Raw genomic sequence first — 13,395 nt, 5'->3', positions numbered from 1 at the left:
GGGATCGTCATCGCCTGGATGAGCGAGCAGCGTGAGCAGCAGCCAGAGCAAGTGGACCATCCCGGCGAAGGGGACACTACCGAATCAACAAGGAGGATGGAAGCCCTCATAAAGGTCGTATCGCAATTACATAAGTACTGGGGGATTGATTGTAAGCCAAAAGATTTTACTCTTGCAGTTACAAGGCTTTTGAAAATTAAGGCTATAGACCAGCCGGTGGATATTCTCCACCCTGAACTGTGGGACAAATGTACTAAGGCATTAGCTGAGGAGACAATGTTCTCAGGTTGTGGGAAAAACCTTAAGGCTTGGGGAAAAGTTGTACAAGCCTTACAGAAAGCTATGAAAGAGCAGGAGACTTGGGTAGCAGTAAAAGACTGTTTAATGACCACGTCCAAAGTGGGAATCGGGACAACTGCACAGACTTTGGACCCCCCAGATGATGGCAATTCTACTGAGCCTAAAGGTCAGCAAGAGGGTGAAACATCCCCTCCATCCCCGAACCCCACCCCACTTACAGAGGAGCAGAAACAGCCGAAATCTGTTTGGAGCGAGCTAGCCGAGGAAGCTAGAAACATTGAAAAGAAGTCAGAGCATGATGACGTCTGGGCCAGGCCACCACCCTATGCCCCTCAATATGGCGCCGAGCCACAAGGGGAAGGGCGGGGCGAGGGTGCCCCCGGCGCGAGCGAGGCGCCGGAAATCAATGGGAGTGACCGGACACCTGAGGGCGGCCCGAGGGAGGGGCCGAGAGCAAGCCGGAGGGAGGGGCGAAGAGCAGACCCGAGGGAGGGGTCGAGAGCAAGCCCAAGTGAGGGGCGAAGAGCAGACCCGAGGGAGGGGTCCAGAAGAAGCCCGAGTGAGGGGCGAAGAGCAGACCCGAGGGAGGGGTCGAGAGCAAGCCCGAGTGAGGGGCGAAGAGCAGACCCGAGGGAGGGGTCCAGAAGAAGCCCGAGTGAGGGGCGAAGAGCAGACCCGAGGGAGGGGTCGAGAGCAAGCCCGAGTGAGGGGCGAAGAGCAGACCCGAGGGAGGGGTCCAGAAGAAGCCCGAGTGAGGGGCGAAGAGCAGACCCGAGGGAGGGGTCCAGAAGAAGTCCGAGTGAGGAGTGGAGAGAAGACCCGAGCAGTCATTTCAAAGAAAAACCGGGGGGGAAAGAATCGCCTTACACAGACTGGAAGGAAATAAAGATCGCATGTGCCGACTGGGCCCCATCAGCCAAGCTAGCATTCCCGGTTCGGATGGAAGGAGAACAGAGGGTCTACTCGCCGATAAAATCTAAGGACATACAAGCGGTTGTTAAAGCAATTGCAGATAAAGGAATTAATTCTGCCATGGTCTCAACCCTCATAGATGGTATCTTCGGGGGGGACGATATGCTCCCGTTTGATATAAAACAAACTTGTAGGCTAATCTTTGGTGGAGCAGGGATGATCGTTTTCAAACAAGAATGGGAAGACAACTGTACGAGGTATTTAGCCCAAGTAACTGGGGTAGATCATCCATTACACGGCTCCAGCCTGCAGCGGTTAATGGGTACAGATCCAACAATGATTACCCCCCAGGCGCAGGCCCACAGCCTGCGGCCCCATGAAGTTATGGCAACTACTCGTGCGGCCAGAGAAGCCATTAGCGCAGCCATTAAAGTTGTCGCCAAATCAACGCCATGGTCCTCAATAAAGCAAAATGAAAGTGAGAGCTTTACACAATTTGTAGATCGTCTCCAAGCAGCGGTCGACTCTTCATCCCTCCCTACGGAGGCAAGAGGCCCGGTCATAGCGGAATGTTTACGCCAACAATGCAATTTGGCAACCAAAGAAATCTTGCGATCATTACGGACGGGGGCAAGTGTTGCAGACATGATTAAGCATGTTGCAAAGGAAGAGCATTTAACCCCAATTCAGGTGGCTGTTCACGCCGCAGTAACCAACGCAATGGCATGTCAATGACATCTTTCCAGGTATATAAAGATCACATAACATGGGAATAAGATGCAACTATATGTGTGAATGAGGGTACAGTCGCATAGCATGAATCTTTACAAGCATCAGTAGCCAGATTCTTCATCCTCCAAGTCCCCTGCAATATCAAGTCACCCCCATCCTGGAGATAGATCAATGAAATCTATCTTCTTCTGTTGTTTTTCTCCACCTAAATGACTTCAATGCAGAAAGAAAGGGATGATGAATGAGACTTAAATCCATGCTTCTAACTGGTGTAACAAGAAGAGTACTACCAGGCAATTATTCTCCAGGCTTGGTCTTGGAAGTATTTATTATTCATTGCAAGGCTTCATCAGGACTGTATGAGTAAATACTTCCCTGCTAACATTCAGCACATGCATTAACTAGTGCTAATCACCACTGCGCTGCATGTGACAGCAATTGTCATCTTTGTTAACTCTGATCGCTGAGAGATAAACAGTGCATCTGTAACTCAACTTGTTTAGCTGAGAGCCTGCAAGCAATTATGGAGCTAAGGTGAAATTGGCTAGCTGTGTATTTTAGTCATATTGCATGCAAATCTCTTCCTAGGGAGAAAATAATAATAATAAGACCAAGGGATCAGCTCCGAAGGGCAAAAGAACCAGAGCAAGGTAAGGACAGATGGCATGTAAGCCTCTTTACATGATTGCCTATTTATCCTTGGATGCTGCCACTTAATAACATTGACAGAAGAATAGTTAACAGAAGCAAGTGATTAATTAGTGGGTCAAAGGCCATCTCCACTTTGTTCCTTTTATTTACCTGAGACAAGATCAAATCAAATAAAAGCGCCTAGAAGGAGACTTCTGAGGGAAACTGCTAGTCACAACTCCTGTACTTAGTATTCACACTGTGCTCTCCAACTCTGTTTAAAAAAAAATGGCTGAGAGAATTGCAACAAGAAGCCAGGCGATCTATTGTAAAAACAGGGGCTCCTGGCTAGCTTTTCTGGGAGCTTTTACTCTTTGAATTGGAAAGACCTTATTGAGTCTAGAGTCCCACAGCTCCAGCCAGTGAAACAAAACAGATGTTGTCAGAATACCATGTATTATATTTGACAGAAAGTTAGCCCAATTTCACATGAACCTGTACCCAGGCATGAAATAAACAGACTTATAATATTTACTAATAGACAATATCCTCCATTCTATTATCATGTTCTACTCCCTTAGTGAAATATTGGATTTACAGTTTCTTCTTTTGGTTTTGTAACAGATTGCTTTATAACCTTGATGAAAATTAGTAAATAATAATAATATAGGAGCTTTATTCCTTTCTATTGATCTTGTTTAGCTCTTTGGGCTGAACACGGTATATTAATTCAGAGAAAAATGGGTCCTCCTTCCTGTTATTGCTCTACTAATAGCTAGGAACCCCATTGCATTTACAGACATTAGTGAAATACTGGAGTATCAGTGTTTCTGCTAGGTAGAGGAATACATGTCCCCATGAATTCAAAACCACTTTTGAACGATTGGAAACCGTCTGTTTTCCAGATGCACACTTCTAGGGTGACTTCATTTCTATGGCAGGCCAAAGAGAAATGCTGGACTAAAACATGCTAGGAAATTCAAATTTTCATCCAAAACCAGGTGATGTGGTTTGGGACCACCTCTATGTTTTATGAGATTTGGATACTGAAGGTCCCCCTTGCCAGAGTCAACACATGAGTTGGTGTGGGAAGCAGTCTGAATGACAGCAGAAGCCAGATCCATTTGGGTTGGGTTGCAAATCCAGTTCCAGGGCCAGGCTCACCATAGAGCTGGTTAGGGTCTCCAGTTGGGCTTGTACACAGTTCCACATGATGTTGCTGTGCAAACAGCCAGACAATTCTTGAGATTTGTTTTTGAAACATGAAGCTTTTTCAGACTTGAAGCTCAAACCCAAAATAAGAGGCTCTGAAGAACTGGGCTACATGAACCAAAGCTTAGAAGAACTCAAGGGTGACTGCATTTCTTTCATAAGAAAGAGAAACAAACATATATGCATTCATTGCTTGAATATTCAAAACACCAGACTGATAGTAGTAAGATGAATTAGAGCATTTTTAGATGAGAAGAAAGCTTCTGTGGGTCAGGTAGGCTTTAGGCTTATTTTCTGTCTCTGCCACAGATTTTCTATGGGATATGGGTAAATCCAATGCAGATTACTTAGTTCTCTTTGCCTCTACACTTCATCTGTAAATAATAATATTTGTCTATGTCTGCTTGAATATAAAAGATGAGGTGTTCAGTTGTTGCCATCATGAAAGCCAAATAGGTGTCTCAGATGCCAAGATCTGCAAGTTTGACCATGTAGTTCTCCAAACCTCTAGAGAGTTTTGTCTTGTCCCAGTTATATGGCTGAAAACCATTCAGATGCACTCAAAATGACAGCTCTCAGATACCTCTGGTCTCTAAGCTGCACAAAAGCATGCTTTCATAGCTTGAAATTTTATTTTTGCTTGATTTTCCTTCTTTCTTTGTTGTTCTGCTTTATTGCATTTCATTTAGTAAATTAAGCCTTAAATGCTTCTGGACATAATAGGCTTAGAGGTTAGCAATATAACAAACTAAAATGAGTTCGAGGGGTTAGCTATAGTGAGACAGAATCCTTAGCCTCATCAAGCTGTCCTGTGGGTGGTGTTGACACCATTGCGACATGATAAAGGTGTCTTGAAACCTAGCATGGGTCACCCTCCAGGAAGTGTGACACTGGCGTACGGTCCACAAGTCTGTTTTACTGGGGCTGCTAATGCTCCGTGACTCCATACCTTTTTCACCTACCTATTAGGTTCCAGACTAATCCTCTGATTTCCTCCCCTGAGACGACCTGACCCACTTGGCTCACAGTCTCTTTGCAATGACAGCCCCAAGGAAACTCTCAACAGAGCTGCCATGCTTGCATAGCCTCATGCTTTTTAGTGTCTGAAGAGGACTGGAAGTAATTCTAAAGGACAGCGAGAAAAAGTTTAATCTGATAATTGTGATAATGTTATCAGCCTTTAATTGTCTCCATTGAAGAAAATATAATTATCCCACTTAGCCCCAAGAACCCACTAGCTGCTGATAGGCTGAGGCTTCCAAGCAACCCAAATGTTTGCAACAACCTTGTCACATGAGTGCTAGTGTTTTCACATCCAAGAGATATCAGTCATTAAACAAAGAGTAATGAAATGGTGAATCGGGGCAACTGTGCCGAGTGGAACAGGTTGGCAGCACTGGCAGCCTCCAGGGCTGTCCTGACTGTCCCGCTCTATGGGAAGAGTTTGCGTCTCTTTTAGCATCAGCAAATGAGGTTTCTTTTGGCAGGAAAAAAGATACAGGAAAGGTTCCAGCTCCATAAATTTCAATAAAGTCTCACCATCTTACAGTCATGCTAACTGGTCTGTCGGGGATTGCGGCTGGTCAGCCGGTGGGCTTGGGGGCCGGCGCCCCCGGAGGCGGCCATGAGCTCTGCGGAGCGGAGCGCATGCCCGGAGCCCTGCGCAGACGGCCCCTCCTCCGGCCCGGGGCACAAGATGGCGGCAGGCAGCCGGCGGCTGCGGCCCGCCTGGATGGCAGCGGCAGAACAGCCTGCAGCACCGGCTGGGCCTCCCCCCACGGCAGCCCGGCGGCGCCGGTGGCGGAGGCAGGGGCAGGGGCAGGTGCTGGCTAGGGCAGCAACCATTTACTGCATGACCGAGGTAGAGCTGGTGGACGTGGCCCTGAGGATTCTGGCCGAGATCAGAAGCTGCAGCGCGAGGAAGCGCAGGAGAAGACCTGCAGCGCAGCCAGCATGGAGGAGCGCAGCAACTGCGACACTGGTCCACATCAAACACTTGCACTGAGTGATGAGAAGAAAAAAAAAAAATCTTGACTATGGGAAAGAGGAGTCCTGCCACGTGAAAATGTGTGTGTCGAGAGATTTTCTGGGGCAGAGAAACATGCCATGGGAAGAAGAACCCATGCTTCATTCTCATTTGCTACTTTGAAAGGTCATATTTGACTGTTAACGGCATTTTCTATCCTTGGATTGCAAAGGACGTGTAGGTTGAAGGTGACATAATCTTGCCTGAGAGAACCTTGTAACACCTCCTCATTTTTGTGGCACTCAGCCTCACAAGATGGGAAAACTGAGTCAGCCGACATTAACAAAATATTGTGTTTTCCAGATTCATCAGGAGGTGTTGTGGAAGAATTGTTTGAAAGCGGGAACTGAGAGGAAAACTAGGGCCTAACAGAAGTTTTGGCATTACAGAAGCTTGCTTGGAGTGATACACAGTTGCCACTTCCAGGATGGCTGGTACGCACGGACTCTGCTCCTCCACAGTTCCCTAGGCAGCACAATCTGCCCTCCTCACAGCTGCAAAGGGGAGTAACGGAGAATGGAGCGGAGTGAAGACACTGCGGCCAAACTCTGTTGCACTCCCTGTGCTGGGCCACTGATAAGCCGCACAGTAGCTGTCCAATGGGAGATATATGATAACATGTCCAGTGCTGAGCCAGCAAAGGTGGCAAATCACTCCTTTCAGATGAACTTTGCTCGAACTTTGCTCGTAATAAGCTCATTATAATGTCAAAACACACCTCCATCCCAAAAGTTACCCGCCTCTGAGGTACGACCACTCCTCACTGAGCATGCGCTCTAGATTTTCGGTTGACTGTACCTTTAAATGAAAGCGAGAAACTTTTTCACCAATCAATAACAATATTAAGTATGACTCTAGTCACTCAAGCTCCCCCTGAATGTAAAGAAAAGTATAAAAGGCAAAATAAGGATGAAAAGGTGGGGGGAAGAAACCATCCTAACTCACAGGTCAGTCGACAGGCTGATCCCCCTTTCCTCCCCTCGAACTGACGCGCTGCCTGAGGAGACTCGAGACTGAGAGCCCTCTCCCATCTTCTGGGGTGAGTGATGATTACACATTTGTACATCAGAGCTAGCTAAAACCCCACGCTGTAGTAGAGAATTTCCTGTACTGACATCTGAAACCTGCTTTGTAAATGTTGCATTTGAATAAATCATACTGTTTGTGAGCTCGACTACTTGTTTGGGGGGAGGCGATCGGACTTACACTTGACAGACTGTTCATGAATCCGATACTGCCAGGGTCGAGCTTATAGGTGATTACACTATTTGGGAACTCGATTCGCTCCCAGGAAGGCGATCGGACCTACGGTCCACAGACTGTTTGTGAATCCGATACTGATTTGATATCTCCTTCCCCGCCCACCACCACCACGACGGCTTTCAAACTGCAACATTTCAGAGGCGTGAGCCTGGGGTATTTTCTCCGGCAGTTCCTCACCCTGCTTCAACATCAGATTAGCAGAAACCGTGAGGGGGTAGACAACGTGCCATTTGGACAAGGAACGCCTTCCAGATTAGCATTAGCCCTTCTCCGATCTCTGGTGTGTGCCCATGTTCTGCATGTGGAAAGTATATTGGAGGTGGAGCTGTCCTTTCCACTGTGATACCTCTCCTGCAGCAAGAGTGGAGTGGTAGGGGCAACACAGCTCTGAGTTCTGCACAACTCTCAAGGTTCAGCACATCTCCAAATTGCACTTTCTGCCTGCAGCTGCAGCGATGCCTTGCAACACAGGCTCTGACTCCAAGTGATCACAGCTGGTACATCTCTTTGAGATGAATTGGTGAAAGACAGAGTGAATGACAGGTTACTTCACTGCAGCTCTAAGCAAGAACTTATGGAGATTATTATGAAGTAGCTGGAAAGACATCACTGGAATCTGCTCGTGGAGCTGACAACTGAGTGATAGCTTTCTTTGATAACTTTTAATCACTGTGTTTTCTACTTATGCAAATTGCAATAATAACCTTGATGCTCTGGATTTCTATAGCATTGAGACTTGTGGCAGTGACATAGAGACTCAGAGCTGGATGCTCATCCGCCACTTGTTTTCCTTAAGATCTTCCTAAAGAAAAGGCAATGCCTTTCTTTTTTTCACAGGAGCAAAATCTGTTTTGTTCATTTTGTAAATGAACTGGAGGTGAAAGCTGTTAAGTATTTTCTATGTTTATTCACAAAGGAGGAAAATTGCTGCACCTCGTGGTGACAGTTTACTTGATAGTTCAGACCTGTGACTCCCCATGCTCATCTCCAGCAGGGTGGTCTTGCCTGGCAAAAGGGAGGTGCCCCGAGTTAGGTTAACTTCTTCCTTTGGGGACTTTCAAAGGCATTTGTTTAGAAACTACACAGGGAATATAGAGGCAATTACTTTTCAAATGCATTCCTCTGAAGCCTCAGTAGTAGTTATAACATAATTGTGTATAAAAGGGCTGCCCCACTGATTTGTGTAGGCAAAGGGTGCCTGGTGCTACTCTATGAGCAATTCCTTCTACTATTTGAAAACAACTTCAGCACTGGCTCTGTTCAAGTATCCCTACCAAAAGTAGCATCCTGATTTAACTAAATCAGGGGCACAACATATGTTAAGTTAAACAAAGTCATTTAGCTCATCTTAATCTTTCAGCTGCTGCCCCCTTGCCTGGTGTGTAAATTAAGAGCTCTCGTGCTAACCATTGATTCTCCTATCCAGTACAAGGATCCCAAGGGGATGTATCCTGCTGGTTTTATTCTTGAGGAAGCCCATTCTGCTGCTGCACAAAGCTGGCATTGTCAGGAAGATTTAGCTCCTGATGATGAAACATCTTTCATTGTGAATTCTTCTCATCATAAGGAGCTTACAAATCCTAAATCACAGTGGGGCCACCCCTTATTTTGCTCTCCGCACACCGTCGCAATTCTTCCACCTTAACTATCACAGGAATGCTGTCTATTCCACTTATCATGCTTGGGTGAAAGGTGAATATCTGTGCTTCTAGGTCACCGTGATATGAAGTGCTGTGAAATACGGTAATAACAATCTTTCGGGATTCTGTGAAGCCAGTGTGTAACCCTCTAAGCCAGGGGTCATCAAACTATGACCCGCGGGCTGGATACGGCCCCCCAGGGTCCTCAATCCGGCCCGCCGGTATTTACAGAACCTCCCCGCCCCTCCCCCGCCGGGGGTTGGGGGGGAGGAAACCAAGCAGCCGCAGATGACTTCCTGCCATTTAATCTGTGCGCCGGCCTCCGCAGCCCCCAAGCACCCACCGGGACTGGGCTGAAACCAGCGCCTCGTCCTCGACTTGCCCCCCGCAGGGGGCGCCTCTCGGCTACAAACCGCGCCTCCTCCTCCTCCTCCTCCTCCTCCACTGACTTGTTTCTGCATCAAGGATGCACGTATGACGGTGACATACAGTGATTCTAGTAATACTTGTGTCATCAGAACAAACATTCAGAGAGCGACATGCCACAAAATACCACTACAGGAGCCTCCACTCTAGTTTCAACACGACTTAGGATAAGTTCACAATGTAAGTTGCAGTTAAGCCCCTTTTTTGTGTGCCCAAAACAAAACAGGCGCCTAAATAACCCTCTACCAAGCTTTCTGCCAGTCATCTTTGCAATAGAGCACAGGCAAGGCAAGCTTGTGTCTGCTTGCAGTACTCCACGTATGACCCTAGGTGTCTAGTCCTAGATCAGCAGGAGTTTGGTACCTAAGTACTTTTAAAAGACAGAGTGTTATAAACTTAATTCTCACTAGGTGATACAGTGTGTTTTAGATGCCTAAATCACCATGCTGTTTTTTAAGAAGAAATCAGGTTTCCTAAATCACTCAAGGCAGTTTTGAAAATGTTGTCCTGGATCTTTATAGAGACATAGGGCTTATTGGATATCATTACCTGGTATGGTATCTACTTATGAATGACATGGAAAGTACCTATTTATTCCACTCTGGCTCCATCATGGGATTGGTCCTTATATTACACTTACTTACCAGTGGTTTCTTTGAAAGATAATTTAATAGGCCAATAGATTATAATGCTGTCAGTAGCTATGGTGCTGCTAGCTCATACTGCCACTAATTGAGACTTAATACATCCCCTTGCTTAAAATAATGTGAGTAATTTTATCTTGTTCTTCAATCTAAACTTTCCTTCTCATTACTCCTAGCCTTACCTACTTCAGCCACCGTAAATGATTACTCTTCCTGTTTTCACCTATGATAAGGATGTGCTGGGTTATCATATTTCACTCTCTGTTCATCTGCCTGTATTTAGACCAAGGTATAAAGTGAACTGGATCATCAAGGTCAAAGGCTTGTCCCAAAAGAATAGGTCAAGAGGAGAAAGGAGAAGGGAAAGTTGAGCTCTATAAAGGTAGTGCAGTTGATGAGCTGAACTCTGAATAAAAGTGAGCCCGGCATCTTCAATTCCTTTATTTTAATCTTTTTTTTTTTTTTATTGATGTACTTTGTTTTTCATAGTTATTTGCACTGGCAGTGACTGAGGATGTCTGCCTGGCCTGGATTTTAGGTTTGTGGAAATATCGCACAAGCTGAGTTTTTCTGGTGTGACACAAGAGCTGTCAGCGTTAGTTAGCTAGCCTATGTTATCAGATAAACATGATCTCAAGTTTAAGCCCAGGTCCACACTCGGATACATACTCTGAGACTTGCCCAAAGCACACAACCAACCTTCACAGGTCTCATTCACTGGTTTGGAAACAGTGCCATACGTCAGATTAGGCCATACATGAGATTTAGTAGGCCATGTCTCTGATATGGCCAGATAAACTGAAGGCAGCATGGTGTGGGTGCTTTGAGTGAGATTCATTACATCTAACTTCAGCAAAGAGTTGTAGCGATAGGGCTGAGCTTGCAGATTAAGACCCTGAAATGATGTTGCCCCTTATTTTTTATTGCTATTGGAAATGTATTAGAGTATTCCATCTGGTTTTCATCTGTTCCAGAAGAGCAAAAGTCCAGTATTGTCTCCTCCATCCCTTGTAGATGTCTCAGACACTCTCTGGCCTTTCAAGGGCACTAGAAACCTGTATATGTGTAAATGAAGCAGGTCACAGGTGTGGCTGGCAGAACCTAGAGATCCATTCAGCTGATAAAGGGTACAATCAGTAGCCCAGACATAAATGTTTAGTGTTCTTCCCCCTTTGCTATTCCTCATGGCCTCCATCTGCTAATCCATGCTAGTGCTGGTCTCATAGAGCTCCTATGTCATCGCTGGCCTTGAAATTGTCTTAGATACTCTAGGATATGTCAAACGATACCAGGCACCTAAGATAGGCAACCGAATCCCATCCCCAAAAGTCAGGTGAGTAGAAAAGGTCTCCAGAGTCCACCTCTGCAGTGACCATAGCAATAACCTGGCTCACCTTGGACACTGAAGCTCAGGTGTGATGCTGAATCTCACCTGATGAGAGAAAAGACTGGTTTATGCACAGGTAATGGCTCTGATCTCTTGGAGCTTCAACAGGTATCTGGACTATGAATACAACCTATGTTCATGTGCCCTTTTGCTAAAAGCTGATCATGATGGTATTTCTCTTCTTAACACATCTCTCACATTCACAGTGCAAACTCTATAATGTCAACCTTGTCAGCCAGGTTTGCATACCACTTCACAGAACAGCTCCACATTGCTGTTGGTTTCTCTAAAATATGACAGTAATACAAATAATAATGACAATAAAATACATATTTGAAACCTTCTCTAGCTAATTCAAGTGTGACTAAACTCATACAGGCTCAAAATTTGTTTGGAGGCAAATTAGCCAAAAAGTGCTCAGTATCTACAAAAGCATGTAAATGCCATATTTTCCAAGCAGTAAGCAATCAGCAACTTCCATTTTGATACCACTTAGAAAGATTTTTAGAGATAAGGGCTTTATTGTGGAGCATGCCATACATCCAGACTAGAAGAGAGGGTTCCTGATCCTTATGATATAAATATTAAATAAAGCTAAAGCAAAATTGCTAAAATAAGGTTACCACTGTAAAACAGTGTCACAAGGTTTTGATGGGAATGTGTGTGTTAACATTTTCAACCAAAATCTTATCAAATAAAATGTTTCATGAAAAGAAGTCTTCATTCAGTTATATCATTCTGAGTCATTTCCTTGTTATTTAACATTTGGAATCTGCATAAATATCACATATACAGTATATACAGTTTGAAATCCATATTGCAATTTTTCATACTGCCTATGCAAATCCTTCTCTTGTTTTGAGCTCCTTTTGCTGTGGTGAAGTTTTTGCAGAAATCCCATTCCATGGGAAATTTTGAGAATGCATTTTTTTCTGTCAACTCAGTTTTGAATCAAAACATATTTGAAGCATTGCCATTTCTTGCTGGGCAAGAAATATGTTTTCTTACCAGCTCTATTGAATATAAAGCGAGTGATGGGAAACAAGGTACTTCATTCAAGAAAAACAACCGAAGTGCCAGAGTGAAAATGTCAGACTAGATTAAGTGCTTTTGTTGTGTTTGTATATAATACAAGGCAGGGGTCCTCAAACTACGGCCCGCGGGCTGGATACGGCCCTCCAGGATCCTCAATCCAGCGGTCCTCTGTGATGCGCGGCAGGTGAGAGGCGCGGGCATCTCCTCTGCCGGGCAAGCTCAGTCGGCAGCCTCTGGACTGCGAGGTCCAGCCAACTCGGGCGAATCGCCAGAGCCCCGGTGCGGCAAAGTTCCTTCGGTCCCTTCTGGCCACCCTTTCCGGACTGCGCGGCCGGGCTGAGGAGGGGGGCGGCGGCATCGACATCAGCGAGGTGGGCGGCTCCCCCGTCTCTCCCTCCCTCCCTCCAGCTCCCAGGCAGGACAAGCAAGCCAGCACCAGTGGGAAGCACGCGCACCATCATGTCAAAAAAAAGACAAATTGACTCCGAGTGCAGGGTATTCCAAGAAAAGTGGACTTCTGATTATTTTTTCACGGAGTACAAAGAAAGAGCTGTTTGTCTGATATGCCAGAATTCAGTGTCTGTGTTCAAGGAATACAATTTGCGTCGACACTACGAAACTCAACATAAAGATAAATATGATCCATTGGTCGGACAAGTGAGAAAAGATAAAATATTAAGACTGAAACATGGATTGACAACTCAGCAAAATACTTCTGTGAAGCAAAAGCAGCTCAATATATCATCACTTCGAGCAAGCTATCAAGTTGCCAAGCTCATAGCGCGCACTTGCAGAGCATTCATAGAGGAAGAATTTGTCAAAGAATGCCTTCTTTCTGTTGCCAAAGAGATGTGTCCAGAGAAGGCGGATTTATTTAGTACAGTGAGGTTTTCAGGACCTACAATGACACGAAGGATTGAAGAAATGGGGGAAAATTTGAATCTGCAGTTGCAAAACTCCTCAAGAAAACTTTGCTATTTCTCATTGGCACTCGACGAAAGCAATGATGTTCGTGATTCTGCACAACTTCTAATTTTCATTCGTGGGACAAATGATTCTTTCGAAGTCACAGAGGAGCTTGCTGCACTGAAAAGCATCAAAGGAACAACTGCAGGAGAGGATATCTATGAGAAAGTTTGCCAAACTACGAATGATTTGGAGCTGGACTGGGGTAAACCATTCAGTGTG

This window comes from Tinamus guttatus, unplaced genomic scaffold (genome assembly GCF_059628265.1).
Source record: "Tinamus guttatus ecotype Peru unplaced genomic scaffold, ASM5962826v1 Tinamus_guttatus_pri_ptg000847l, whole genome shotgun sequence".
Lineage (NCBI taxonomy): Eukaryota > Metazoa > Chordata > Aves > Tinamiformes > Tinamidae > Tinamus > Tinamus guttatus.
Note: the sequence above shows the minus strand (reverse complement) of the source record.